We start from the raw sequence: 26,156 nt of genomic DNA on the forward strand, positions 1-26,156 counted from the left end.
ATCACGTCGACGAGGATGGGATTCGAACCCATGCGTGCAGAACAGAATGGATTAGCAGTCCATCGCCTTACCCACTCGGCCACCTCGTCTACGTACTTATGCACAGCGTAACGAATTTAGCTAGGCCAGGTGTTAGACCACATGTGAAAATTACTTACCAATGCTGCGAACATGGTTATATGATAATCGAGATAGAAATGGTAATTCAAGACGAGTGTTAACTGCTCAACAATCAAAATCTGGCAACGAGCATGATTGCAATTTTATTATGGTACTTAAAACTGTAGAAATTGAGTCGACGAGGATGGGATTCGAACCCACGCGTGCAGAGCACAATGGATTAGCAGTCCATCGCCTTAACCACTCGGCCACCTCATCTACGTAATTGTGGACAGCGTAACGAATTTAGCTAGGCCAGGTGTTAGACCACATGTGAAAATTACTTATCAATGCTGCGAACATGGTTATATGATAATCGAGATCGAAATTGTAATTCAGGACGAGTGTTAACTACTCAGCAAACAAAATCTGCAAGAGAATGATGGTAATTTCATAATGGTACTTAAAACTGTAGAATCACGTCGACGAGGATGGGATTCAAACCCACGCGTGCAGAGCACAATGGATTAGCAGTCCATCGCCTTAACCACTCGGCCACCTCGTCTACGTACATTTGCACAGCGTAACGAATTTAGCTAGAGCAGGTGTTAGACCACATGTGAAAATTACTTACCAATGTTGCGAACATGATTATATGCTAATCGAGATCGAAGTGGTAATTCAAGATGAGTGTTATCTACTCAACATTCAAAAGCATGATGGTAATTTCATAATGGAACTTAAAAGTGTAGAATCACGTCGACGAGGATGGGATTCGAACCCATGCGTGCAGAACAGAATGGATTAGCAGTCCATCGCCTTACCCACTCGGCCACCTCGTCTACGTACTTATGCACAGCGTAACGAATTTAGCTAGGCCAGGTGTTAGACCACATGTGAAAATTACTTACCAATGCTGCGAACATGGTTATATGATAATCGAGATACAAATGGTAATTCAAGACGAGTGTTAACTGCTCAACAATCAAAATCTGGCACCGAGCATGATTGCAATTTTATTATGGTACTTAAAAACTGTAGAAATTAAGTCGACGAGGATGGGATTCGAACCCATGCGTGCAGAACAGAATGGATTAGCAGTCCATCGCCTTACCCACTCGGCCACCTCGTCTACATACTTATGCACAGCGTAACGAATTTAGCTAGGCCAGGTGTTAGACCACATGTGAAAATTACTTACGAATGCTGCGAACATGGTTATATGATAATCTAGATAGAAATGGTAATTCAAGACGAGTGTTAACTGCTCGACAATCAAAATCTGGCAACGAGCATGATTGCAATTTCATTATGGTACTTAAAACTGTAGAAATTGAGTCGACGAGGATGGGATTCGAACCCACGCGTGCAGAGCACAATGGATTAGCAGTCCATCGCCTTAACCACTCGGCCACCTCATCTACGTAATTGTGGACAGCGTAACTAATTTAGCTAGGCCAGGTGTTAGACCACATGTGAAAATTACTTATCAATGCTGCGAACATGGTTATATGATAATCGAGATCGAAATTATAATTCAGGACGAGTGTTAACTACTCAGCAATCAAAATCTGCAAGAGAATGATGGTAATTTCATAATGGTACTTAAAACTGTAGAATCAGGTCGACGAGGATGGGATTCGTACCCACGCGTGCAGAGCGCAATGGATTAGCAGTCCATCGCCTTAACCACTCGGCCACCTCGTCTACGTACATTTGCACAGCGTAACGAATTTAGCTAGACCAGGTGTTAGACCACATGTGAAAATTACTTATCAATGCTGCGAACATGGTAATATGATAATCGAGATCGAAATTGTAATTCAGGACGAGTGTTAACAACTCAGCAATCAAAATCTGCAAGAGAATGATGGTAATTTCATAATGGTACTTAAAACTGTAGAATCACGTCGACGAGGATGGGATTCGAACCCACGCGTGCAGAGCACAATGGATTAGCAGTCCATCGCCTTAACCACTCGGCCACCTCGTCTACGTACTTATGCACAGCATAACGAATTTAGCTAGGGCAGGTGTTAGACCACATGTGAAAATTACTTACCAATGCTGCGAACATGGTTATATGATAATCGAGATAGAAATGGTAATTCAAGACGAGTGTTAACTGCTCAACAATCAAAATCTGGCACCGAGCATGATTGCAATTTTATTATGGTACTTAAAAACTGTAGAAATTAAGTCGACGAGGATGGGATTCGAACCCACGCATGCAGAGCACAATGGATTAGCAGTCCATCGCCTTAACCACTCGGCCACCTCGTCTACGTGCTTTTGCACTGCGTAAAAAATTTAGCTAGACCAGGTGTTAGACCACATGTGAAAATTACTTACTAATGCTGCGAACATGGTTATATGATAATCGAGATAGAAATGGTAATTCAAGACGAGTGTTAACTGCTCAACAATCAAAATCTGGCAATGAGCATGATTGCAATTTTATTATGGTACTTAAAACTGTAGAAATTGAGTCGACGAGGATGGGATTCGAACCCACGCGTGCAGAGCACAATGGATTAGCAGTCCATCGCCTTAACCACTCGGCCACCTCATCTACGTACATTTGCACAGCGTAACGAATTTAGCTAGAGCAGGTGTTAGACCACATGTGAAAATTACTTACCAATGTTGCGAACATGATTATATGCTAATCGAGATCGAAGTGGTAATTCAAGATGAGTGTTATCTACTCAACATACAAAATATGCAAAAGCATGATGGTAATTTCATAATGGAACTTAAAAGTGTAGAATCACGTCGACGAGGATGGGATTCGAACCCATGCGTGCAGAACAGAATGGATTAGCAGTCCATCGCCTTACCCACTCGGCCACCTCGTCTACGTACTTATGCACAGCGTAACGAATTTAGCTAGGCCAGGTGTTAGACCACATGTGAAAATTACTTACCAATGCTGCGAACATGGTTATATGATAATCTAGATAGAAATGGTAATTCAAGACGAGTGTTAACTGCTCGACAATCAAAATCTGGCAACGAGCATGATTGCAATTTCATTATGGTACTTAAAACTGTAGAAATTGAGTCGACGAGGATGGGATTCGAACCCACGCGTGCAGAGCACAATGGATTAGCAGTCCATCGCCTTAACGACTCGGCCACCTCATCTACGTAATTGTGGACAGCGTAACTAATTTAGCTAGGCCAGGTGTTAGACCACATGTGAAAATTACTTATCAATGCTGCGAACATGGTTATATGATAATCGAGATCGAAATTATAATTCAGGACGAGTGTTAACTACTCAGCAATCAAAATCTGCAAGAGAATGATGGTAATTTCATAATGGTACTTAAAACTGTAGAATCAGGTCGACGAGGATGGGATTCGTACCCACGCGTGCAGAGCGCAATGGATTAGCAGTCCATCGCCTTAACCACTCGGCCACCTCGTCTACATACATTTGCACAGCGTAACGAATTTAGCTAGACCAGGTGTTAGACCACATGTGAAAATTACTTATCAATGCTGCGAACATGGTTATATGATAATCGAGATCGAAATTGTAATTCAGGACGAGTGTTAACAACTCAGCAATCAAAATCTGCAAGAGAATGATGGTAATTTCATAATGGTACTTAAAACTGTAGAATCACGTCGACGAGGATGGGATTCGAACCCACGCGTGCAGAGCACAATGGATTAGCAGTCCATCGCCTTAACCACTCGGCCACCTCGTCTACGTACTTATGCACAGCATAACGAATTTAGTTAGGCCAGGTGTTAGACCACATGTGAAAATTACTTACCAATGCTGCGAACATGGTTATATGATAATCGAGATAGAAATGGTAATTCAAGACGAGTGTTAACTGCTCAACAATCAAAATCTGGCACCGAGCATGATTGCAATTTTATTATGGTACTTAAAAACTGTAGAAATTAAGTCGACGAGGATGGGATTCGAACCCAGGCGTGCAGAGCACAATGGATTAGCAGTCCATCGCCTTAACCACTCGGCCACCTCGTCTACGTACATTTGCACAGCGTAACGAATTTAGTTAGGCCAGGTGTTAGACCACATGTGAAAATTACTTACCAATGCTGCGAACATGGTTATATGATAATCGAGATAGAAATGGTAATTCAAGACGAGTGTTAACTGCTCAACAATCAAAATCTGGCACCGAGCATGATTGCAATTTTATTATGGTACTTAAAAACTGTAGAAATTAAGTCGACGAGGATGGGATTCGAACCCAGGCGTGCAGAGCACAATGGATTAGCAGTCCATCGCCTTAACCACTCGGCCACCTCGTCTACGTACATTTGCACAGCGTAACGAATTTAGCTAGACCAGGTGTTAGACCACATGTGAAAAGTACTTATCAATGCTGCGAACATGGTTATATGATAATCGAGATCGAAATTGTAATTCAGGACGAGTGTTAACAACTCAGCAATCAAAATCTGCAAGAGAATGATGGTAATTTCATAATGGTACTTAAAACTGTAGAATCACGTCGACGAGGATGGGATTCGAAACCACGCGTGCAGAGCACAATGGATTAGCAGTCCATCGCCTTAACCACTCGGCCACCTCGTCTACGTACTTATGCACAGCGTAACGAATTTAGCTAGGCCAGGTGTTAGACCACATGTGAAAATTACTTACCAATGCTGCGAACATGGTTATATGATAATCGAGGTAGAAATGGTAATTCAAGACGAGTGTTAACTGCTCAACAATCAAAATCTGGCAATGAGCATGATTGCAATTTTATTATGGTACTTAAAACTGTAGAAATTGAGTCGACGAGGATGGGATTCGAACCCACGCGTGCAGAGGACAATGGATTAGCAGTCCATCGCCTTAACCACTCGGCCACCTCGTCTACGTACTTTTGCACTGCGTAAAAAATTTAGCTAGACCAGGTGTTAGACCACATGTGAAAATTACTTACCAATGCTGCGAACATGGTTATATGATAATCTAGATAGAAATGGTAATTCAAGACGAGTGTTAACTGCTCGACAATCAAAATCTGGCAACGAGCATGATTGCAATTTCATTATGGTACTTAAAACTGTAGAAATTGAGTCGACGAGGATGGGATTCGAACCCACGCGTGCAGAGCACAATGGATTAGCAGTCCATCGCCTTAACCACTCGGCCACCTCATCTACGTAATTGTGGACAGCGTAACTAATTTAGCTAGGCCAGGTGTTAGACCACATGTGAAAATTACTTATCAATGCTGCGAACATGGTTATATGATAATCGAGATCGAAATTATAATTCAGGACGAGTGTTAACTACTCAGCAATCAAAATCTGCAAGAGAATGATGGTAATTTCATAATGGTACTTAAAACTGTAGAATCACGTCGACGAGGATGGGATTCGAACCCACGCGTGCAGAGCACAATGGATTAGCAGTCCATCGCCTTAACCACTCGGCCACCTCGTCTACGTACTTATGCACAGCATAACGAATTTAGTTAGGCCAGGTGTTAGACCACATGTGAAAATTACTTACCAATGCTGCGAACATGGTTATATGATAATCGAGATAGAAATGGTAATTCAAGACGAGTGTTAACTGCTCAACAATCAAAATCTGGCACCGAGCAAGATTGCAATTTTATTATGGTACTTAAAAACTGTAGAAATTAAGTCGACGAGGATGGGATTCGAACCCAGGCGTGCAGAGCACAATGGATTAGCAGTCCATCGCCTTAACCACTCGGCCACCTCGTCTACGTACATTTGCACAGCGTAACGAATTTAGTTAGGCCAGGTGTTAGACCACATGTGAAAATTACTTACCAATGCTGCGAACATGGTTATATGATAATCGAGATAGAAATGGTAATTCAAGACGAGTGTTAACTGCTCAACAATCAAAATCTGGCACCGAGCATGATTGCAATTTTATTATGGTACTTAAAAACTGTAGAAATTAAGTCGACGAGGATGGGATTCGAACCCAGGCGTGCAGAGCACAATGGATTAGCAGTCCATCGCCTTAACCACTCGGCCACCTCGTCTACGTACATTTGCACAGCGTAACGAATTTAGCTAGACCAGGTGTTAGACCACATGTGAAAAGTACTTATCAATGCTGCGAACATGGTTATATGATAATCGAGATCGAAATTGTAATTCAGGACGAGTGTTAACAACTCAGCAATCAAAATCTGCAAGAGAATGATGGTAATTTCATAATGGTACTTAAAACTGTAGAATCACGTCGACGAGGATGGGATTCGAAACCACGCGTGCAGAGCACAATGGATTAGCAGTCCATCGCCTTAACCACTCGGCCACCTCGTCTACGTACTTATGCACAGCGTAACGAATTTAGCTAGGCCAGGTGTTAGACCACATGTGAAAATTACTTACCAATGCTGCGAACATGGTTATATGATAATCGAGGTAGAAATGGTAATTCAAGACGAGTGTTAACTGCTCAACAATCAAAATCTGGCAATGAGCATGATTGCAATTTTATTATGGTACTTAAAACTGTAGAAATTGAGTCGACGAGGATGGGATTCGAACCCACGCGTGCAGAGGACAATGGATTAGCAGTCCATCGCCTTAACCACTCGGCCACCTCGTCTACGTACTTTTGCACTGCGTAAAAAATTTAGCTAGACCAGGTGTTAGACCACATGTGAAAATTACTTACCAATGCTGCGAACATGGTTATATGATAATCTAGATAGAAATGGTAATTCAAGACGAGTGTTAACTGCTCGACAATCAAAATCTGGCAACGAGCATGATTGCAATTTCATTATGGTACTTAAAACTGTAGAAATTGAGTCGACGAGGATGGGATTCGAACCCACGCGTGCAGAGCACAATGGATTAGCAGTCCATCGCCTTAACCACTCGGCCACCTCATCTACGTAATTGTGGACAGCGTAACTAATTTAGCTAGGCCAGGTGTTAGACCACATGTGAAAATTACTTATCAATGCTGCGAACATGGTTATATGATAATCGAGATCGAAATTATAATTCAGGACGAGTGTTAACTACTCAGCAATCAAAATCTGCAAGAGAATGATGGTAATTTCATAATGGTACTTAAAACTGTAGAATCAGGTCGACGAGGATGGGATTCGTACCCACGCGTGCAGAGCGCAATGGATTAGCAGTCCATCGCCTAAACCACTCGGCCACCTCGTCTACATACATTTGCACAGCGTAACGAATTTAGCTAGACCAGGTGTTAGACCACATGTGAAAATTACTTATCAATGCTGCGAACATGGTTATATGATAATCGAGATCGAAATTGTAATTCAGGACGAGTGTTAACAACTCAGCAATCAAAATCTGCAAGAGAATGATGGTAATTTCATAATGGTACTTAAAACTGTAGAATCACGTCGACGAGGATGGGATTCGAACCCACGCGTGCAGAGCACAATGGATTAGCAGTCCATCGCCTTAACCACTCGGCCACCTCGTCTACGTACTTATGCACAGCATAACGAATTTAGCTAGGCCAGGTGTTAGACCACATGTGAAAATTACTTACCAATGCTGCGAACATGGTTATATGATAATCGAGATAGAAATGGTAATTCAAGACGAGTGTTAACTGCTCAACAATCAAAATCTGGCAATGAGCATGATTGCAATTTTATTATGGTACTTAAAACTGTAGAAATTGAGTCGACGAGGATGGGATTCGAACCCACGCGTGCAGAGCACAATGGATTAGCAGTCCATCGCCTTAACCACTCGGCCACCTCATCTACGTAATTGTGGACAGCGTAACTAATTTAGCTAGGCAAGGTGTTAGACCACATGTGAAAATTACTTATCAATGCTGCGAGCATGGTTATATGATAATCGAGATCGAAATTATAATTCAGGACGAGTGTTAAGTACTCAGCAATCAAAATCTGCAAGAGAATGATGGTAATTTCATAATGGTACTTAAAACTGTAGAATCAGGTCGACGAGGATGGGATTCGTACCCACGCGTGCAGAGCGCAATGGATTAGCAGTCCATCGCCTTAACCACTCGGCCACCTCGTCTACGTACATTTGCACAGCGTAACGAATTTAGCTAGACCAGGTGTTAGACCACATGTGAAAATTACTTACTAATGCTGCGAACATGGTTATATGATAATCGAGATCGAAATTGTAATTCAAGACGAGTGTTAACTACTCAACAATCAAAATCTGGCAAGGAGCATGATTGCAATTTTATTATGGTACTTAAAACTGTAGAAATTGAGTCGACGAGGATGGGATTCGAACCCACGCGTGCAGAGCACAATGGATTAGCAGTCCATCGCCTTAACCACTCGGCCACCTCGTCTACGTACATTTGCACAGCGTAACGAATTTAGCTAGATCAGGTGTTAGACCACATGTGAAAATTACTTACCAATGCTGCGAACATGGTTATATGATAATCGAGATAGAAATGGTAATTCAAGACGAGTGTTAACTACTCAACAATCAAAATCTGGCACCGAGCATGATTGCAATTTCATTATGGTACTTAAAAACTGTAGAAATTAAGTCGACGATGATGGGATTCGAAGCCACGCGTGCAGAGCACAATGGATTAGCAGTCCATCGCCTTAACCACTCGGCCACCTCGTCTATGTACTTATGGACAGCGTAACGAATTTAGCTAGGCCAGGTGTTAGACCACATGTGAAAATTACTTACCAATGCTGCGAACATGGTTATATGATAATCGAGATAGAAATGGTAATTCAAGACGAGTGTTAACTGCTCAACAATCAAAATCTGGCAACGAGCATGAATGCAATTTTATTATGGTACTTAAAACTGTAGAAATTGAGTCGACGAGGATGGGATTCGAACCCACACGTGCAGAGCACAATGGATTAGCAGTCCATCGCCTTAACCACTCGGCCACCTCATCTACGTAATTGTGGACAGCGTAACGAATTTAGCTAGGCCAGGTGTTAGACCACATGTGAAAATTACTTATCAATGCTGCGAACATGGTTATATGATAATCGAGATCGAAATTGTAATTCAGGACGAGTGTAAACTACTCAGCAATCAAAATCTGCAAGAGAATGATGGTAATTTCATAATGGTACTTAAAACTGTAGAATAACGTCGACGAGGATGGGATTCAAACCCACGCGTGCAGAGCACAATGGATTAGCAGTCCATAGCCTTAACCACTCGGCCACCTCGTCTACGTACTTATGCACAGCGTAACGAATTTAGCTAGGCCAGGTGTTAGACCACATGTGAAAATTACTTACTAATGCTGCGAACATGGTTATATGTTAATCGAGATAGAAATGGTAATTCAAGACGAGTGTTAACTGCTCAACAATCAAAATCTGGCAACGAGCATGAATGCAATTTTATTATGGTACTTAAAACAGTAGAAATTGAGTCGACGAGGATGGGATTCGAACCCACGCGTGCAGAGCACAATGGATTAGCAGTCCATCGCCTTAACCACTCGGCCACCTCGTCTACGTACTTATGCACGGCGTAACGAATTTAGCTAGACCAGGTGTTAGACCACATGTGAAAATTACTTACTAATGCTGCGAACATGGTTATATGATAATCGAGATAGAAATGGTAATTCAAGACGAGTGTTAACTGCTCAACAATCAAAATCTGGCAACGAGCATGATTGCAATTTTATTATGGTACTTAAAACTGTAGAAATTGAGTCGACGAGGATGGGATTCGAACCCACGCGTGCAGAGCACAATGGATTAGCAGTCCATCGCCTTAACCACTCGGCCACCTCATCTACGTAATTGTGGACAGCGTAACGAATTTAGCTAGGCCAGGTGTTAGACCACATGTGAAAATTACTTACCAATGCTGCGAACATGGTTATATGATAATCGAGATAGAAATGGTAATTCAAGACGAGTGTTAACTGCTCAACAATCAAAATCTGGCACCGAGCATGATTGCAATTTCATTATGGTACTTAAAAACTGTAGAAATTAAGTCGACGATGATGGGATTCGAACCCACGCGTGCAGAGCACAATGGATTAGCAGTCCATCGCCTTAACCACTCGGCCACCTCGTCTATGTACTTATGGACAGCGTAACGAATTTAGCTAGGCCAGGTGTTAGACCACATGTGAAAATTACTTACCAATGCTGCGAACATGGTTATATGATAATCGAGATAGAAATGGTAATTCAAGACGAGTGTTAACTGCTCAACAATCAAAATCTGGCAACGAGCATGAATGCAATTTTATTATGGTACTTAAAACTGTAGAAATTGAGTCGACGAGGATGGGATTCGAACCCACACGTGCAGAGCACAATGGATTAGCAGTCCATCGCCTTAACCACTCGGCCACCTCATCTACGTAATTGTGGACAGCGTAACGAATTTAGCTAGGCCAGGTGTTAGACCACATGTGAAAATTACTTATCAATGCTGCGAACATGGTTATATGATAATCGAGATCGAAATTGTAATTCAGGACGAGTGTAAACTACTCAGCAATCAAAATCTGCAAGAGAATGATGGTAATTTCATAATGGTACTTAAAACTGTAGAATAACGTCGACGAGGATGGGATTCAAACTCACGCGTGCAGAGCACAATGGAATAGCAGTCCATAGCCTTAACCACTCGGCCACCTCGTCTACGTACTTATGCACAGCGTAACGAATTTAGCTAGGCCAGGTGTTAGACCACATGTGAAAATTACTTACTAATGCTGCGAACATGGTTATATGTTAATCGAGATAGAAATGGTAATTCAAGACGAGTGTTAACTGCTCAACAATCAAAATCTGGCAACGAGCATGAATGCAATTTTATTATGGTACTTAAAACAGTAGAAATTGAGTCGACGAGGATGGGATTCGAACCCACGCGTGCAGAGCACAATGGATTAGCAGTCCATCGCCTTAACCACTCGGCCACCTCGTCTACGTACTTATGCACAGCGTAACGAATTTAGCTAGAGCAGGTGTTAGACCACATGTGAAAATTACTTACCAATGTTGCGAACATGACTATATGCTAATCGAGATCGAAGTGGTAATTCAAGATGAGTGTTATCTACTCAACATTCAAAATATGCAAAAGCATGATGGTAATTTCATAATGGAACTTAAAAGTGTAGAATCACGTCGACGAGGATGGGATTCGAACCCATGCGTGCAGAACAGAATGTATTAGCAGTCCATCGCCTTACCCACTCGGCCACCTCGTCTACGTACTTATGCACAGCGTAACGAATTTAGCTAGGCCAGGTGTTAGACCACATGTGAAAATTACTTACCAATGCTGCGAACATGGTTATATGATAATCGAGATAGAAATGGTAATTCAAGACGAGTGTTAACTGCTCAACAATCAAAATCTGGCAACGAGCATGATTGCAATTTTATTATGGTACTTAAAACTGTAGAAATTGAGTCGACGAGGATGGGATTCGAACCCACGCGTGCAGAGCACAATGGATTAGCAGTCCATCGCCTTAACCACTCGGCCACCTCATCTACGTAATTATGGACAGCGTAACGAATTTAGCTAGGCCAGGTGTTAGACCACATGTGAAAATTACTTATCAATGCTGCGAACATGGTTATATGATAATCGAGATCGAAATTGTAATTCAGGACGAGTGTTAACTACTCAGCAAACAAAATCTGCAAGAGAATGATGGTAATTTCATAATGGTACTTAAAACTGTAGAATCACGTCGACGAGGATGGGATTCAAACCCACGCGTGCAGAGCACAATGGATTAGCAGTCCATCGCCTTAACCACTCGGCCACCTCGTCTACGTACATTTGCACAGCGTAACGAATTTAGCTATAGCAGGTGTTAGACCACATGTGAAAATTACTTACCAATGTTGCGAACATGATTATATGCTAATCGAGATCGAAGTGGTAATTCAAGATGAGTGTTATCTACTCAACATTCAAAATATGCAAAAGCATGATGGTAATTTCATAATGGAACTTAAAAGTGTAGAATCACGTCGACGAGGATGGGATTCGAACCCATGCGTGCAGAACAGAATGGATTAGCAGTCCATCGCCTTACCCACTCGGCCACCTCGTCTACGTACTTATGCACAGCGTAACGAATTTAGCTAGGCCAGGTGTTAGACCACATGTGAAAATTACTTACCAATGCTGCGAACATGGTTATATGATAATCGAGATAAAAATGGTAATTCAAGACGAGTGTTAACTGCTCAACAATCAAAATCTGGCACCGAGCATGATTGCAATTTTATTATGGTACTTAAAAACTGTAGAAATTGAGTCGACGAGGATGGGATACGAACCCACGCGTGCAGAGCACAATGGATTAGCAGTCCATCGCCTTAACCACTAGGCCACCACGTCTACGTACTTATGCACTGCGTAACGAATTTAGCTAGACCAGGTGTTAGACCACATGTGAAAATTACTTACTAATGCTGCGAACATGGTTATATGTTAATCGAGATAGAAATGGTAATTCAAGACGAGTGTTTACTGCTCAACAATCAAAATCTGGCAACGAACATGAATGCAATTTTATTATGGTACTTAAAACTGTAGAAATTGAGTCGACGAGGATGGGATTCGAACCCACGGGTGCAGAGCACAATGGATTAGCAGTCCATCGCCTTAACCACTAGGCCACCTCATCTACGTAATTGTTGACAGCGTAACGAATTTAGCTAGGCCAGGTGTTAGACCACATGTGAAAATTACTTACCAATGCTGCGAACATGGTTATATGATAATCGAGATAAAAATGGTAATTCAAGACGAGTGTTATCTACTCAACATTCAAAATATGCAAAAGCATGATGGTAATTTCATAATGGAACTTAAAAGTGTAGAATCACGTCGACGAGGATGGGATTCGAACCCATGCGTGCAGAACAGAATGGATTAGCAGTCCATCGCCTTACCCACTCGGCCACCTCGTCTACGTACTTATGCACAGCGTAACGAATTTAGCTAGGCCAGGTGTTAGACCACATGTGAAAATTACTTACCAATGCTGCGAACATGGTTATATGATAATCGAGATAAAAATGGTAATTCAAGACGAGTGTTAACTGCTCAACAATCAAAATCTGGCACCGAGCATGATTGCAATTTTATTATGGTACTTAAAAACTGTAGAAATTGAGTCGACGAGGATGGGATACGAACCCACGCGTGCAGAGCACAATGGATTAGCAGTCCATCGCCTTAACCACTAGGCCACCACGTCTACGTACTTATGCACTGCGTAACGAATTTAGCTAGACCAGGTGTTAGACCACATGTGAAAATTACTTACTAATGCTGCGAACATGGTTATATGTTAATCGAGATAGAAATGGTAATTCAAGACGAGTGTTTACTGCTCAACAATCAAAATCTGGCAACGAACATGAATGCAATTTTATTATGGTACTTAAAACTGTAGAAATTGAGTCGACTAGGATGGGATTCGAACCCACGGGTGCAGAGCACAATGGATTAGCAGTCCATCGCCTTAACCACTAGGCCACCTCATCTACGTAATTGTGGACAGCGTAACGAATTTAGCTAGGCCAGGTGTTAGACCACATGTGAAAATTACTTATCAATGCTGCGAACATGGTTATATGATAATCGAGATCGAAATTGTAATTCAGGACGAGTGTAAACTACTCAGCAATCAAAATCTTGAAGAGAATGATGGTAATTTCATAATGGTACTTAAAACTGTAGAATCACGTCGACGAGGATGGGATTCAAACCCACGCGTGCAGAGCACAATGGATTAGCAGTCCATCGCCTTAACCACTCGGCCACCTCGTCTACGTACATTTGCACAGCGTAACGAATTTAGCTAGAGCAGGTGTTAGACCACATGTGAAAATTACTTACCAATGTTGCGAACATGATTATATGCTAATCGAGATCGAAGTGGTAATTCAAGATGAGTGTTATCTACTCAACATTCAAAATATGCAAAAGCATGATGGTAATTTCATAATGGAACTTAAAAGTGTAGAATCACGTCGACGAGGATGGGATTCGAACCCATGCGTGCAGAACAGAATGTATTAGCAGTCCAACGCCTTACCCACTCGGCCACCTCGTCTACGTACTTATGCACAGCGTAACGAATTTAGCTAGGCCAGGTGTTAGACCACATGTGAAAATTACTTACCAATGCTGCGAACATGAATGCAATTTTATTATGGTACTTAAAAACTGTAGAAATTAAGTCGACGAGGATGGGATTCGAACCCATGCGTGCAGAACAGAATGGATTAGCAGTCCATCGCCTTACCCACTCGGCCACCTCGTCTACGTACTTATGCACAGCGTAACGAATTTAGCTAGGCCAGGTGTTAGACCACATGTGAAAATTACTTACCAATGCTGCGAACATAGTTATATGATAATCTAGATAGAAATGGTAATTCAAGACGAGTGTTAACTGCTCAACAATCAAAATCTGGCAACGAGCATGATTGCAATTTTATTATGGTACTTAAAACTGTAGAAATTGAGTCGACGAGGATGGGATTCGAACCCACGCGTGCAGAGCACAATGGATTAGCAGTCCATCGCCTTAACCACTCGGCCACCTCGTCTACGCACTTACGCACAGCGTAACGAATATAGCTAGGCCAGGTGTTAGACCAGATGTGAAAATTACTTACTAATGCTGCGAACATGGTTATATGATAATCGAGATAGAAATGGTAATTCAAGACGAGTGTTAACTGCTCAACAATCAAAATCTGGCAACGAGCATGATTGCAATTTTATTATGGTACTGAAAACTGTAGAAATTGAGTCGACGAGGATGGGATTCGAACCCACGCGTGCAGAGCACAATGGATTAGCATGATTGCAATTTTATTATTGTACTTAAAACTGTAGAAATTGAGTCGACGTGGATGGGATTCGAACCCACGCGTGCAGAGCACAATGGATTAGCAGTCCATCGCCTTAACCACTCGGCCACCTCATCTACGTACTTGTGGACAGCGTAACGAATTTAGCTAGGCCAGGTGTTAGACCACATGTGAAAATTACTTATCAATGCTGCGAACATGGTTATATGCTAATCGAGATCGAAGTGGTAATTCAAGATGAGTGTTATCTACTCAACATTCAAAATCTGGCAAGGAGCATGATTGCAATTTTATTATGGAACTTAAAAGTGTAGAATCACGTCGACAAGGATGGGATTCGAACCCACGCGTGCAGAGCACAATGGATTAGCAGTCCATCGCCTTAACCACTCGGCCACCTCATCTACGTACTTGTGGACAGCGTAACGAATTTAGCTAGGCCAGGTGTTAGACCACATGTGAAAATTACTTATCAATGCTGCGAACATGGTTATATGATAATCGAGATCGAAATTGTAATTCAGGACGAGTGTAAACTACTCAGCAATCAAAATCTGCAAGAGAATGATGGTAATTTCATAATGGTACTTAAAACTGTAGAATAACGTCGACGAGGATGGGATTCAAACCCACGCGTGCAGAGCACAATGGATTAGCAGTCCATAGCCTTAACCACTCGGCCACCTCGTCTACGTACTTATGCACAGCGTAACGAATTTAGCTAGGCCAGGTGTTAGACCACATGTGAAAATTACTTACTAATGCTGCGAACATGGTTATATGTTAATCGAGATAGAAATGGTAATTCAAGACGAGTGTTTACTGCTCAACAATCAAAATCTGGCAACGAACATGAATGCAATTTTATTATGGTACTTAAAACTGTAGAAATTGAGTCGACGAGGATGGGATTCGAACCCACGGGTGCAGAGCACAATGGATTAGCAGTCCATCGCCTTAACCACTAGGCCACCTCATCTACGTAATTGTTGACAGCGTAACGAATTTAGCTAGGCCAGGTGTTAGACCACATGTGAAAATTACTTACCAATGCTGCGAACATGGTTATATGATAATCGAGATAAAAATGGTAATTCAAGACGAGTGTTATCTACTCAACATTCAAAATATGCAAAAGCATGATGGTAATTTCATAATGGAACTTAAAAGTGTAGAATCACGTCGACGAGGATGGGATTCGAACCCATGCGTGCAGAACAGAATGGATTAGCAGTCCATCGCCTTACCCACTCGGCCACCTCGTCTACGTACTTATGCACAGCGTAACGAATTTAGCTAGGCCAGGTGTTAGACCACATGTGAAAATTACTTACCAATGCTGCGAACATGGTTATATGATAATCGAGATAAAAATGGTAATTCAAGACGAGTGTTAACTGCTCAACAATCAAAATCTGGCACCGAGCATGATTGCAATTTTATTATGGTACTTAAAAACTGTAGAAATTGAGTCGACGAGGATGGGATACGAACCCACGCGTGCAGAGCACAATGGATTAGCAGTCCATCGCCTTAACCACTAGGCCACCACGTCTACGTACTTATGCACTGCGTAACGAATTTAGCTAGACCAGGTGTTAGACCACATGTGAAAATTACTTACTAATGCTGCGAACATGGTTATATGTTAATCGAGATAGAAATGGTAATTCAAGACGAGTGTTTACTGCTCAACAATCAAAATCTGGCAACGAACATGAATGCAATTTTATTATGGTACTTAAAACTGTAGAAATTGAGTCGACTAGGATGGGATTCGAACCCACGGGTGCAGAGCACAATGGATTAGCAGTCCATCGCCTTAACCACTAGGCCACCTCATCTACGTAATTGTGGACAGCGTAACGAATTTAGCTAGGCCAGGTGTTAGACCACATGTGAAAATTACTTATCAATGCTGCGAACATGGTTATATGATAATCGAGATCGAAATTGTAATTCAGGACGAGTGTAAACTACTCAGCAATCAAAATCTTGAAGAGAATGATGGTAATTTCATAATGGTACTTAAAACTGTAGAATCACGTCGACGAGGATGGGATTCAAACCCACGCGTGCAGAGCACAATGGATTAGCAGTCCATCGCCTTAACCACTCGGCCACCTCGTCTACGTACATTTGCACAGCGTAACGAATTTAGCTAGAGCAGGTGTTAGACCACATGTGAAAATTACTTACCAATGTTGCGAACATGATTATATGCTAATCGAGATCGAAGTGGTAATTCAAGATGAGTGTTATCTACTCAACATTCAAAATATGCAAAAGCATGATGGTAATTTCATAATGGAACTTAAAAGTGTAGAATCACGTCGACGAGGATGGGATTCGAACCCATGCGTGCAGAACAGAATGTATTAGCAGTCCAACGCCTTACCCACTCGGCCACCTCGTCTACGTACTTATGCACAGCGTAACGAATTTAGCTAGGCCAGGTGTTAGACCACATGTGAAAATTACTTACCAATGCTGCGAACATGAATGCAATTTTATTATGGTACTTAAAAACTGTAGAAATTAAGTCGACGAGGATGGGATTCGAACCCATGCGTGCAGAACAGAATGGATTAGCAGTCCATCGCCTTACCCACTCGGCCACCTCGTCTACGTACTTATGCACAGCGTAACGAATTTAGCTAGGCCAGGTGTTAGACCACATGTGAAAATTACTTACCAATGCTGCGAACATAGTTATATGATAATCTAGATAGAAATGGTAATTCAAGACGAGTGTTAACTGCTCAACAATCAAAATCTGGCAACGAGCATGATTGCAATTTTATTATGGTACTTAAAACTGTAGAAATTGAGTCGACGAGGATGGGATTCGAACCCACGCGTGCAGAGCACAATGGATTAGCAGTCCATCGCCTTAACCACTCGGCCACCTCGTCTACGCACTTACGCACAGCGTAACGAATATAGCTAGGCCAGGTGTTAGACCAGATGTGAAAATTACTTACTAATGCTGCGAACATGGTTATATGATAATCGAGATAGAAATGGTAATTCAAGACGAGTGTTAACTGCTCAACAATCAAAATCTGGCAACGAGCATGATTGCAATTTTATTATGGTACTGAAAACTGTAGAAATTGAGTCGACGAGGATGGGATTCGAACCCACGCGTGCAGAGCACAATGGATTAGCATGATTGCAATTTTATTATTGTACTTAAAACTGTAGAAATTGAGTCGACGTGGATGGGATTCGAACCCACGCGTGCAGAGCACAATGGATTAGCAGTCCATCGCCTTAACCACTCGGCCACCTCATCTACGTACTTGTGGACAGCGTAACGAATTTAGCTAGGCCAGGTGTTAGACCACATGTGAAAATTACTTATCAATGCTGCGAACATGGTTATATGCTAATCGAGATCGAAGTGGTAATTCAAGATGAGTGTTATCTACTCAACATTCAAAATCTGGCAAGGAGCATGATTGCAATTTTATTATGGAACTTAAAAGTGTAGAATCACGTCGACAAGGATGGGATTCGAACCCACGCGTGCAGAGCACAATGGATTAGCAGTCCATCGCCTTAACCACTCGGCCACCTCATCTACGTACTTGTGGACAGCGTAACGAATTTAGCTAGGCCAGGTGTTAGACCACATGTGAAAATTACTTATCAATGCTGCGAACATGGTTATATGATAATCGAGATCGAAATTGTAATTCAGGACGAGTGTAAACTACTCAGCAATCAAAATCTGCAAGAGAATGATGGTAATTTCATAATGGTACTTAAAACTGTAGAATAACGTCGACGAGGATGGGATTCAAACCCACGCGTGCAGAGCACAATGGATTAGCAGTCCATAGCCTTAACCACTCGGCCACCTCGTCTACGTACTTATGCACAGCGTAACGAATTTAGCTAGGCCAGGTGTTAGACCACATGTGAAAATTACTTACTAATGCTGCGAACATGGTTATATGTTAATCGAGATAGAAATGGTAATTCAAGACGAGTGTTAACTGCTCAACAATCAAAATCTGGCAACGAGCATGAATGCAATTTTATTATGGTACTTAAAACAGTAGAAATTGAGTCGACGAGGATGGGATTCGAACCCACGCGTGCAGAGCACAATGGATTAGCAGTCCATCGCCTTAACCACTCGGCCACCTCGTCTACGCACTTATGCACGGCGTAACGAATTTAGCTAGACCAGGTGTTAGACCACATGTGAAAATTACTTACTAATGCTGCGAACATGGTTATATGATAATCGAGATAGAAATGGTAATTCAAGACGAGTCTTAACTGCTCAACAATCAAAATCTGGCAACGAGCATGATTGCAATTTTATTATGGTACTTAAAACTGTAGAAATTGAGTCGACTAGGATGGGATTCGAACCCACGGGTGCAGAGCACAATGGATTAGCAGTCCATCGCCTTAACCACTAGGCCACCTCATCTACGTAATTGTGGACAGCGTAACGAATTTAGCTAGGCCAGGTGTTAGACCACATGTGAAAATTACTTATCAATGCTGCGAACATGGTTATATGATAATCGAGATCGAAATTGTAATTCAGGACGAGTGTAAACTACTCAGCAATCAAAATCTTGAAGAGAATGATGGTAATTTCATAATGGTACTTAAAACTGTAGAATCACGTCGACGAGGATGGGATTCAAACCCACGCGTGCAGAGCACAATGGATTAGCAGTCCATCGCCTTAACCACTCGGCCACCTCGTCTACGTACATTTGCACAGCGTAACGAATTTAGCTAGAGCAGGTGTTAGACCACATGTGAAAATTACTTACCAATGTTGCGAACATGATTATATGCTAATCGAGATCGAAGTGGTAATTCAAGATGAGTGTTATCTACTCAACATTCAAAATATGCAAAAGCATGATGGTAATTTCATAATGGAACTTAAAAGTGTAGAATCACGTCGACGAGGATGGGATTCGAACCCATGCGTGCAGAACAGAATGTATTAGCAGTCCAACGCCTTACCCACTCGGCCACCTCGTCTACGTACTTATGCACAGCGTAACGAATTTAGCTAGGCCAGGTGTTAGACCACATGTGAAAATTACTTACCAATGCTGCGAACATGAATGCAATTTTATTATGGTACTTAAAAACTGTAGAAATTAAGTCGACGAGGATGGGATTCGAACCCATGCGTGCAGAACAGAATGGATTAGCAGTCCATCGCCTTACCCACTCGGCCACCTCGTCTACGTACTTATGCACAGCGTAACGAATTTAGCTAGGCCAGGTGTTAGACCACATGTGAAAATTACTTACCAATGCTGCGAACATAGTTATATGATAATCTAGATAGAAATGGTAATTCAAGACGAGTGTTAACTGCTCAACAATCAAAATCTGGCAACGAGCATGATTGCAATTTTATTATGGTACTTAAAACTGTAGAAATTGAGTCGACGAGGATGGGATTCGAACCCACGCGTGCAGAGCACAATGGATTAGCAGTCCATCGCCTTAACCACTCGGCCACCTCGTCTACGCACTTACGCACAGCGTAACGAATATAGCTAGGCCAGGTGTTAGACCAGATGTGAAAATTACTTACTAATGCTGCGAACATGGTTATATGATAATCGAGATAGAAATGGTAATTCAAGACGAGTGTTAACTGCTCAACAATCAAAATCTGGCAACGAGCATGATTGCAATTTTATTATGGTACTGAAAACTGTAGAAATTGAGTCGACGAGGATGGGATTCGAACCCACGCGTGCAGAGCACAATGGATTAGCATGATTGCAATTTTATTATTGTACTTAAAACTGTAGAAATTGAGTCGACGTGGATGGGATTCGAACCCACGCGTGCAGAGCACAATGGATTAGCAGTCCATCGCCTTAACCACTCGGCCACCTCATCTACGTACTTGTGGACAGCGTAACGAATTTAGCTAGGCCAGGTGTTAGACCACATGTGAAAATTACTTATCAATGCTGCGAACATGGTTATATGCTAATCGAGATCGAAGTGGTAATTCAAGATGAGTGTTATCTACTCAACATTCAAAATCTGGCAAGGAGCATGATTGCAATTTTATTATGGAACTTAAAAGTGTAGAATCACGTCGACAAGGATGGGATTCGAACCCACGCGTGCAGAGCACAATGGATTAGCAGTCCATCGCCTTAACCACTCGGCCACCTCATCTACGTACTTGTGGACAGCGTAACGAATTTAGCTAGGCCAGGTGTTAGACCACATGTGAAAATTACTTATCAATGCTGCGAACATGGTTATATGATAATCGAGATCGAAATTGTAATTCAGGACGAGTGTAAACTACTCAGCAATCAAAATCTGCAAGAGAATGATGGTAATTTCATAATGGTACTTAAAACTGTAGAATAACGTCGACGAGGATGGGATTCAAACCCACGCGTGCAGAGCACAATGGATTAGCAGTCCATAGCCTTAACCACTCGGCCACCTCGTCTACGTACTTATGCACAGCGTAACGAATTTAGCTAGGCCAGGTGTTAGACCACATGTGAAAATTACTTACTAATGCTGCGAACATGGTTATATGTTAATCGAGATAGAAATGGTAATTCAAGACGAGTGTTAACTGCTCAACAATCAAAATCTGGCAACGAGCATGAATGCAATTTTATTATGGTACTTAAAACAGTAGAAATTGAGTCGACGAGGATGGGATTCGAACCCACGCGTGCAGAGCACAATGGATTAGCAGTCCATCGCCTTAACCACTCGGCCACCTCGTCTACGCACTTATGCACGGCGTAACGAATTTAGCTAGACCAGGTGTTAGACCACATGTGAAAATTACTTACTAATGCTGCGAACATGGTTATATGATAATCGAGATAGAAATGGTAATTCAAGACGAGTCTTAACTGCTCAACAATCAAAATCTGGCAACGAGCATGATTGCAATTTTATTATGGTACTTAAAACTGTAGAAATTGAGTCGACGAGGATGGGATTCGAACCCACGCGTGCAGAGCACAATGGATTAGCAGTCCATCGCCTTAACCACTCGGCCACCTCATCTACGTAATTGTGGACAGCGTAACGAATTTAGCTAGGCCAGGTGTTAGACCACATGTGAAAATTACTTATCAATGCTGCGAACATGGTTATATGATAATCGAGATCGAAATTGTAATTCAGGACGAGTGTAAACTGCTCAGCAAACAAAATCTGCAAGAGAATGATGGTAATTTCATAATGGTACTTAAAACTGTAGAATCACGTCGACGAGGATGGGATTCGTACACAGGCGTGCAGAGCACAATGGATTAGCAGTCCACCGCCTTAACCACTCGGCCATCTCGTCTACGTACATTTGCACAGCGTAACGAATTTAGCTAGAGCAGGTGTTAGACCACATGTGAAAATTACTTACCAATGTTGCGAACATGACTATATGCTAATCGAGATCGAAGTGGTAATTCAAGATGAGTGTTATCTACTCAACATTCAAAATATGCAAAAGCATGATGGTAATTTCATAATGGAACTTAAAAGTGTAGAATCACGTCGACGAGGATGGGATTCGAACCCATGCGTGCAGAACAGAATGGATTAGCAGTCCATCGCCTTACCCACTCGGCCACCTCGTCTACGTACTTATGCACAGCGTAACGAATTTAGCTAGGCCAGGTGTTAGACCACATGTGAAAATTACTTACCAATGCTGCGAACATGGTTATATGATAATCGAGATAGAAATGGTAATTCAAGACGAGTGTTAACTGCTCAACAATCAAAATCTGGCAACGAGCATGATTGCAATTTTATTATGGTACTTAAAACTGTAGAAATTGAGTCGACGAGGATGGGATTCGAACCCACGCGTGCAGAGCACAATGGATTAGCAGTCCATCGCCTTAACCACTCGGCCACCTCATCTACGTAATTATGGACAGCGTAACGAATTTAGCTAGGCCAGGTGTTAGACCACATGTGAAAATTACTTATCAATGCTGCGAACATGGTTATATGATAATCGAGATCGAAATTGTAATTCAGGACGAGTGTTAACTACTCAGCAAACAAAATCTGCAAGAGAATGATGGTAATTTCATAATGGTACTTAAAACTGTAGAATCACGTCGACGAGGATGGGATTCAAACCCACGCGTGCAGAGCACAATGGATTAGCAGTCCATCGCCTTAACCACTCGGCCACCTCGTCTACGTACATTTGCACAGCGTAACGAATTTAGCTAGAGCAGGTGTTAGACCACATGTGAAAATTACTTACCAATGTTGCGAACATGATTATATGCTAATCGAGATCGAAGTGGTAATTCAAGATGAGTGTTATCTACTCAACATTCAAAATATGCAAAAGCATGATGGTAATTTTATAATGGAACTTAAAAGTGTAGAATCACGCCGACGAGGATGGGATTCGAACCCATGCGTGCAGAACAGAATGGATTAGCAGTCCATCGCCTTACCCACTCGGCCACCTCGTCTACGTACTTATGCACAGCGTAACGAATTTAGCTAGGCCAGGTGTTAGACCACATGTGAAAATTACTTACCAATGCTGCGAACATGGTTATATGATAATCGAGATAGAAATGGTAATTCAAGACGAGTGTTAACTGCTCAACAATCAAAATCTGGCAACGAGCATGATTGCAATTTTATTATGGTACTTAAAACTGTAGAAATTGAGTCGACGAGGATGGGATTCGAACCCACGCGTGCAGAGCACAATGGATTAGCAGTCCATCGCCTTAACCACTCGGCCACCTCATCTACGTAATTATGGACAGCGTAACGAATTTAGCTAGGCCAGGTGTTAGACCACATGTGAAAATTACTTATCAATGCTGCGAACATGGTTATATGATAATCGAGATCGAAATTGTAATTCAGGACGAGTGTTAACTACTCAGCAAACAAAATCTGCAAGAGAATGATGGTAATTTCATAATGGTACTTAAAACTGTAGAATCACGTCGACGAGGATGGGATTCAAACCCACGCGTGCAGAGCACAATGGATTAGCAGTCCATCGCCTTAACCACTCGGCCACCTCGTCTACGTACATTTGCACAGCGTAACGAATTTAGCTAGAGCAGGTGTTAGACCACATGTGAAAATTACTTACCAATGTTGCGAACATGATTATATGCTAATCGAGATCGAAGTGGTAATTCAAGATGAGTGTTATCTACTCAACATTCAAAATATGCAAAAGCATGATGGTAATTTTATAATGGAACTTAAAAGTGTAGAATCACGCCGACGAGGATGGGATTCGAACCCATGCGTGCAGAACAGAATGGATTAGCAGTCCATCGCCTTACCCACTCGGCCACCTCGTCTACGTACTTATGCACAGCGTAACGAATTTAGCTAGGCCAGGTGTTAGACCACATGTGAAAATTACTTACCAATGCTGCGAACATGGTTATATGATAATCGAGATAAAAATGGTAATTCAAGACGAGTGTTAACTGCTCAACAATCAAAATCTGGCACCGAGCATGATTGCAATTTTATTATGGTACTTAAAAACTGTAGAAATTAAGTCGACGAGGATGGGATTCGAACCCATGCGTGCAGAACAGAATGGATTAGCAGTCCATCGCCTTACCCACTCGGCCACCTCGTCTACGTACTTATGCACAGCGTAACGAATTTAGCTAGGCCAGGTGTTAGACCACATGTGAAAATTACTTACGAATGCTGCGAACATGGTTATATGATAATCTAGATAGAAATGGTAATTCAAGACGAGAGTTAACTGCTCAACAATCAAAATCTGGCAACGAGCATGATTGCAATTTTATTATGGTACTTAAAACTGTAGAAATTGAGTCGACGAGGATGGGATACGAACCCACGCGTGCAGAGCACAATGGATTAGCAGTCCATCGCCTTAACCACTAGGCCACCACGTCTACGTACTTATGCACTGCGTAACGAATTTAGCTAGACCAGGTGTTAGACCACATGTGAAAATTACTTACTAATGCTGCGAACATGGTTATATGTTAATCGAGATAGAAATGGTAATTCAAGACGAGTGTTTACTGCTCAACAATCAAAATCTGGCAACGAACATGAATGCAATTTTATTATGGTACTTAAAACTGTAGAAATTGAGTCGACGAGGATGGGATTCGAACCCACGGGTGCAGAGCACAATGGATTAGCAGTCCATCGCCTTAACCACTCGGCCACCTCATCTACGTAATTGTGGACAGCGTAACGAATTTAGCTAGGCCAGGTGTTAGACCACATGTGAAAATTACTTATCAATGCTGCGAACATGGTTATATGATAATCGAGATCGAAATTGTAATTCAGGACGAGTGTAAACTACTCAGCAATCAAAATCTTGAAGAGAATGATGGTAATTTCATAATGGTACTTAAAACTGTAGAATCACGTCGACGAGGATGGGATTCAAACCCACGCGTGCAGAGCACAATGGATTAGCAGTCCATCGCCTTAACCACTCGGCCACCTCGTCTACGTACATTTGCACAGCGTAACGAATTTAGCTAGAGCAGGTGTTAGACCACATGTGAAAATTACTTACCAATGTTGCGAACATGATTATATGCTAATCGAGATCGAAGTGGTAATTCAAGATGAGTGTTATCTACTCAACATTCAAAATATGCAAAAGCATGATGGTAATTTCATAATGGAACTTAAAAGTGTAGAATCACGTCGACGAGGATGGGATTCGAACCCATGCGTGCAGAACAGAATGTATTAGCAGTCCAACGCCTTACCCACTCGGCCACCTCGTCTACGTACTTATGCACAGCGTAACGAATTTAGCTAGGCCAGGTGTTAGACCACATGTGAAAATTACTTACCAATGCTGCGAACATGAATGCAATTTTATTATGGTACTTAAAAACTGTAGAAATTAAGTCAACGAGGATGGGATTCGAACCCATGCGTGCAGAACAGAATGGATTAGCAGTCCATCGCCTTACCCACTCGGCCACCTCGTCTACGTACTTATGCACAGCGTAACGAATTTAGCTAGGCCAGGTGTTAGACCACATGTGAAAATTACTTACCAATGCTGCGAACATGGTTATATGATAATCTAGATAGAAATGGTAATTCAAGACGAGTGTTAACTGCTCAACAATCAAAATCTGGCAACGAGCATGATTGCAATTTTATTATGGTACTTAAAACTGTAGAAAT

The 26,156-nt window shown here is 41.9% G+C and overlaps 47 non-coding genes across 47 annotated transcripts; all 47 read right to left on the bottom strand.

The window, feature by feature from the left end:
* Positions 1 to 296: 296 nt before the first annotated feature.
* On the bottom strand, positions 297 to 378 carry TRNAS-GCU (transfer RNA serine (anticodon GCU)). The gene has a single exon. It is a non-coding gene; the product is annotated as a tRNA-Ser (tRNA).
* A 204-nt stretch (positions 379 to 582) lies between these two features.
* Positions 583 to 664, bottom strand: TRNAS-GCU (transfer RNA serine (anticodon GCU)). The gene has a single exon. It is a non-coding gene; the product is annotated as a tRNA-Ser (tRNA).
* A 774-nt stretch (positions 665 to 1,438) lies between these two features.
* On the bottom strand, positions 1,439 to 1,520 carry TRNAS-GCU (transfer RNA serine (anticodon GCU)). Its single transcript has one exon. It is a non-coding gene; the product is annotated as a tRNA-Ser (tRNA).
* Positions 1,521 to 2,010: 490 nt separating this feature from the next.
* On the bottom strand, positions 2,011 to 2,092 carry TRNAS-GCU (transfer RNA serine (anticodon GCU)). Its single transcript has one exon. It is a non-coding gene; the product is annotated as a tRNA-Ser (tRNA).
* A 208-nt stretch (positions 2,093 to 2,300) lies between these two features.
* On the bottom strand, positions 2,301 to 2,382 carry TRNAS-GCU (transfer RNA serine (anticodon GCU)). The gene has a single exon. It is a non-coding gene; the product is annotated as a tRNA-Ser (tRNA).
* A 207-nt stretch (positions 2,383 to 2,589) lies between these two features.
* Positions 2,590 to 2,671, bottom strand: TRNAS-GCU (transfer RNA serine (anticodon GCU)). Its single transcript has one exon. It is a non-coding gene; the product is annotated as a tRNA-Ser (tRNA).
* Positions 2,672 to 3,736: 1,065 nt separating this feature from the next.
* TRNAS-GCU (transfer RNA serine (anticodon GCU)) lies at positions 3,737 to 3,818 on the bottom strand. Its single transcript has one exon. It is a non-coding gene; the product is annotated as a tRNA-Ser (tRNA).
* Positions 3,819 to 4,026: 208 nt separating this feature from the next.
* Positions 4,027 to 4,108, bottom strand: TRNAS-GCU (transfer RNA serine (anticodon GCU)). Its single transcript has one exon. It is a non-coding gene; the product is annotated as a tRNA-Ser (tRNA).
* A 208-nt stretch (positions 4,109 to 4,316) lies between these two features.
* On the bottom strand, positions 4,317 to 4,398 carry TRNAS-GCU (transfer RNA serine (anticodon GCU)). The gene has a single exon. It is a non-coding gene; the product is annotated as a tRNA-Ser (tRNA).
* A 493-nt stretch (positions 4,399 to 4,891) lies between these two features.
* Positions 4,892 to 4,973, bottom strand: TRNAS-GCU (transfer RNA serine (anticodon GCU)). The gene has a single exon. It is a non-coding gene; the product is annotated as a tRNA-Ser (tRNA).
* A 207-nt stretch (positions 4,974 to 5,180) lies between these two features.
* Positions 5,181 to 5,262, bottom strand: TRNAS-GCU (transfer RNA serine (anticodon GCU)). The gene has a single exon. It is a non-coding gene; the product is annotated as a tRNA-Ser (tRNA).
* Positions 5,263 to 5,466: 204 nt separating this feature from the next.
* TRNAS-GCU (transfer RNA serine (anticodon GCU)) lies at positions 5,467 to 5,548 on the bottom strand. Its single transcript has one exon. It is a non-coding gene; the product is annotated as a tRNA-Ser (tRNA).
* A 208-nt stretch (positions 5,549 to 5,756) lies between these two features.
* On the bottom strand, positions 5,757 to 5,838 carry TRNAS-GCU (transfer RNA serine (anticodon GCU)). Its single transcript has one exon. It is a non-coding gene; the product is annotated as a tRNA-Ser (tRNA).
* Positions 5,839 to 6,046: 208 nt separating this feature from the next.
* TRNAS-GCU (transfer RNA serine (anticodon GCU)) lies at positions 6,047 to 6,128 on the bottom strand. Its single transcript has one exon. It is a non-coding gene; the product is annotated as a tRNA-Ser (tRNA).
* A 493-nt stretch (positions 6,129 to 6,621) lies between these two features.
* Positions 6,622 to 6,703, bottom strand: TRNAS-GCU (transfer RNA serine (anticodon GCU)). The gene has a single exon. It is a non-coding gene; the product is annotated as a tRNA-Ser (tRNA).
* Positions 6,704 to 6,910: 207 nt separating this feature from the next.
* On the bottom strand, positions 6,911 to 6,992 carry TRNAS-GCU (transfer RNA serine (anticodon GCU)). The gene has a single exon. It is a non-coding gene; the product is annotated as a tRNA-Ser (tRNA).
* A 490-nt stretch (positions 6,993 to 7,482) lies between these two features.
* TRNAS-GCU (transfer RNA serine (anticodon GCU)) lies at positions 7,483 to 7,564 on the bottom strand. Its single transcript has one exon. It is a non-coding gene; the product is annotated as a tRNA-Ser (tRNA).
* A 207-nt stretch (positions 7,565 to 7,771) lies between these two features.
* TRNAS-GCU (transfer RNA serine (anticodon GCU)) lies at positions 7,772 to 7,853 on the bottom strand. The gene has a single exon. It is a non-coding gene; the product is annotated as a tRNA-Ser (tRNA).
* A 493-nt stretch (positions 7,854 to 8,346) lies between these two features.
* TRNAS-GCU (transfer RNA serine (anticodon GCU)) lies at positions 8,347 to 8,428 on the bottom strand. Its single transcript has one exon. It is a non-coding gene; the product is annotated as a tRNA-Ser (tRNA).
* A 497-nt stretch (positions 8,429 to 8,925) lies between these two features.
* Positions 8,926 to 9,007, bottom strand: TRNAS-GCU (transfer RNA serine (anticodon GCU)). The gene has a single exon. It is a non-coding gene; the product is annotated as a tRNA-Ser (tRNA).
* A 204-nt stretch (positions 9,008 to 9,211) lies between these two features.
* TRNAS-GCU (transfer RNA serine (anticodon GCU)) lies at positions 9,212 to 9,293 on the bottom strand. Its single transcript has one exon. It is a non-coding gene; the product is annotated as a tRNA-Ser (tRNA).
* A 207-nt stretch (positions 9,294 to 9,500) lies between these two features.
* TRNAS-GCU (transfer RNA serine (anticodon GCU)) lies at positions 9,501 to 9,582 on the bottom strand. The gene has a single exon. It is a non-coding gene; the product is annotated as a tRNA-Ser (tRNA).
* A 207-nt stretch (positions 9,583 to 9,789) lies between these two features.
* TRNAS-GCU (transfer RNA serine (anticodon GCU)) lies at positions 9,790 to 9,871 on the bottom strand. Its single transcript has one exon. It is a non-coding gene; the product is annotated as a tRNA-Ser (tRNA).
* Positions 9,872 to 10,368: 497 nt separating this feature from the next.
* Positions 10,369 to 10,450, bottom strand: TRNAS-GCU (transfer RNA serine (anticodon GCU)). The gene has a single exon. It is a non-coding gene; the product is annotated as a tRNA-Ser (tRNA).
* Positions 10,451 to 10,943: 493 nt separating this feature from the next.
* TRNAS-GCU (transfer RNA serine (anticodon GCU)) lies at positions 10,944 to 11,025 on the bottom strand. The gene has a single exon. It is a non-coding gene; the product is annotated as a tRNA-Ser (tRNA).
* A 493-nt stretch (positions 11,026 to 11,518) lies between these two features.
* TRNAS-GCU (transfer RNA serine (anticodon GCU)) lies at positions 11,519 to 11,600 on the bottom strand. Its single transcript has one exon. It is a non-coding gene; the product is annotated as a tRNA-Ser (tRNA).
* Positions 11,601 to 11,804: 204 nt separating this feature from the next.
* On the bottom strand, positions 11,805 to 11,886 carry TRNAS-GCU (transfer RNA serine (anticodon GCU)). Its single transcript has one exon. It is a non-coding gene; the product is annotated as a tRNA-Ser (tRNA).
* Positions 11,887 to 13,820: 1,934 nt separating this feature from the next.
* On the bottom strand, positions 13,821 to 13,902 carry TRNAS-GCU (transfer RNA serine (anticodon GCU)). Its single transcript has one exon. It is a non-coding gene; the product is annotated as a tRNA-Ser (tRNA).
* A 703-nt stretch (positions 13,903 to 14,605) lies between these two features.
* TRNAS-GCU (transfer RNA serine (anticodon GCU)) lies at positions 14,606 to 14,687 on the bottom strand. Its single transcript has one exon. It is a non-coding gene; the product is annotated as a tRNA-Ser (tRNA).
* A 589-nt stretch (positions 14,688 to 15,276) lies between these two features.
* Positions 15,277 to 15,358, bottom strand: TRNAS-GCU (transfer RNA serine (anticodon GCU)). Its single transcript has one exon. It is a non-coding gene; the product is annotated as a tRNA-Ser (tRNA).
* Positions 15,359 to 15,562: 204 nt separating this feature from the next.
* On the bottom strand, positions 15,563 to 15,644 carry TRNAS-GCU (transfer RNA serine (anticodon GCU)). The gene has a single exon. It is a non-coding gene; the product is annotated as a tRNA-Ser (tRNA).
* Positions 15,645 to 17,002: 1,358 nt separating this feature from the next.
* TRNAS-GCU (transfer RNA serine (anticodon GCU)) lies at positions 17,003 to 17,084 on the bottom strand. The gene has a single exon. It is a non-coding gene; the product is annotated as a tRNA-Ser (tRNA).
* Positions 17,085 to 17,787: 703 nt separating this feature from the next.
* Positions 17,788 to 17,869, bottom strand: TRNAS-GCU (transfer RNA serine (anticodon GCU)). Its single transcript has one exon. It is a non-coding gene; the product is annotated as a tRNA-Ser (tRNA).
* A 589-nt stretch (positions 17,870 to 18,458) lies between these two features.
* Positions 18,459 to 18,540, bottom strand: TRNAS-GCU (transfer RNA serine (anticodon GCU)). Its single transcript has one exon. It is a non-coding gene; the product is annotated as a tRNA-Ser (tRNA).
* Positions 18,541 to 18,744: 204 nt separating this feature from the next.
* On the bottom strand, positions 18,745 to 18,826 carry TRNAS-GCU (transfer RNA serine (anticodon GCU)). The gene has a single exon. It is a non-coding gene; the product is annotated as a tRNA-Ser (tRNA).
* A 207-nt stretch (positions 18,827 to 19,033) lies between these two features.
* TRNAS-GCU (transfer RNA serine (anticodon GCU)) lies at positions 19,034 to 19,115 on the bottom strand. Its single transcript has one exon. It is a non-coding gene; the product is annotated as a tRNA-Ser (tRNA).
* Positions 19,116 to 19,608: 493 nt separating this feature from the next.
* Positions 19,609 to 19,690, bottom strand: TRNAS-GCU (transfer RNA serine (anticodon GCU)). Its single transcript has one exon. It is a non-coding gene; the product is annotated as a tRNA-Ser (tRNA).
* A 703-nt stretch (positions 19,691 to 20,393) lies between these two features.
* TRNAS-GCU (transfer RNA serine (anticodon GCU)) lies at positions 20,394 to 20,475 on the bottom strand. The gene has a single exon. It is a non-coding gene; the product is annotated as a tRNA-Ser (tRNA).
* Positions 20,476 to 21,064: 589 nt separating this feature from the next.
* Positions 21,065 to 21,146, bottom strand: TRNAS-GCU (transfer RNA serine (anticodon GCU)). The gene has a single exon. It is a non-coding gene; the product is annotated as a tRNA-Ser (tRNA).
* Positions 21,147 to 21,350: 204 nt separating this feature from the next.
* On the bottom strand, positions 21,351 to 21,432 carry TRNAS-GCU (transfer RNA serine (anticodon GCU)). Its single transcript has one exon. It is a non-coding gene; the product is annotated as a tRNA-Ser (tRNA).
* A 207-nt stretch (positions 21,433 to 21,639) lies between these two features.
* TRNAS-GCU (transfer RNA serine (anticodon GCU)) lies at positions 21,640 to 21,721 on the bottom strand. The gene has a single exon. It is a non-coding gene; the product is annotated as a tRNA-Ser (tRNA).
* A 207-nt stretch (positions 21,722 to 21,928) lies between these two features.
* On the bottom strand, positions 21,929 to 22,010 carry TRNAS-GCU (transfer RNA serine (anticodon GCU)). Its single transcript has one exon. It is a non-coding gene; the product is annotated as a tRNA-Ser (tRNA).
* Positions 22,011 to 22,789: 779 nt separating this feature from the next.
* On the bottom strand, positions 22,790 to 22,871 carry TRNAS-GCU (transfer RNA serine (anticodon GCU)). Its single transcript has one exon. It is a non-coding gene; the product is annotated as a tRNA-Ser (tRNA).
* Positions 22,872 to 23,075: 204 nt separating this feature from the next.
* Positions 23,076 to 23,157, bottom strand: TRNAS-GCU (transfer RNA serine (anticodon GCU)). The gene has a single exon. It is a non-coding gene; the product is annotated as a tRNA-Ser (tRNA).
* Positions 23,158 to 23,650: 493 nt separating this feature from the next.
* On the bottom strand, positions 23,651 to 23,732 carry TRNAS-GCU (transfer RNA serine (anticodon GCU)). Its single transcript has one exon. It is a non-coding gene; the product is annotated as a tRNA-Ser (tRNA).
* A 204-nt stretch (positions 23,733 to 23,936) lies between these two features.
* On the bottom strand, positions 23,937 to 24,018 carry TRNAS-GCU (transfer RNA serine (anticodon GCU)). The gene has a single exon. It is a non-coding gene; the product is annotated as a tRNA-Ser (tRNA).
* Positions 24,019 to 25,376: 1,358 nt separating this feature from the next.
* On the bottom strand, positions 25,377 to 25,458 carry TRNAS-GCU (transfer RNA serine (anticodon GCU)). Its single transcript has one exon. It is a non-coding gene; the product is annotated as a tRNA-Ser (tRNA).
* Between the last annotated feature and the right edge of the window lie 698 nt (positions 25,459 to 26,156).

This window comes from Saccoglossus kowalevskii, chromosome 15, assembly GCF_978046115.1.
Source record: "Saccoglossus kowalevskii chromosome 15, keSacKowa6.1, whole genome shotgun sequence".
Lineage (NCBI taxonomy): Eukaryota > Metazoa > Hemichordata > Enteropneusta > Harrimaniidae > Saccoglossus > Saccoglossus kowalevskii.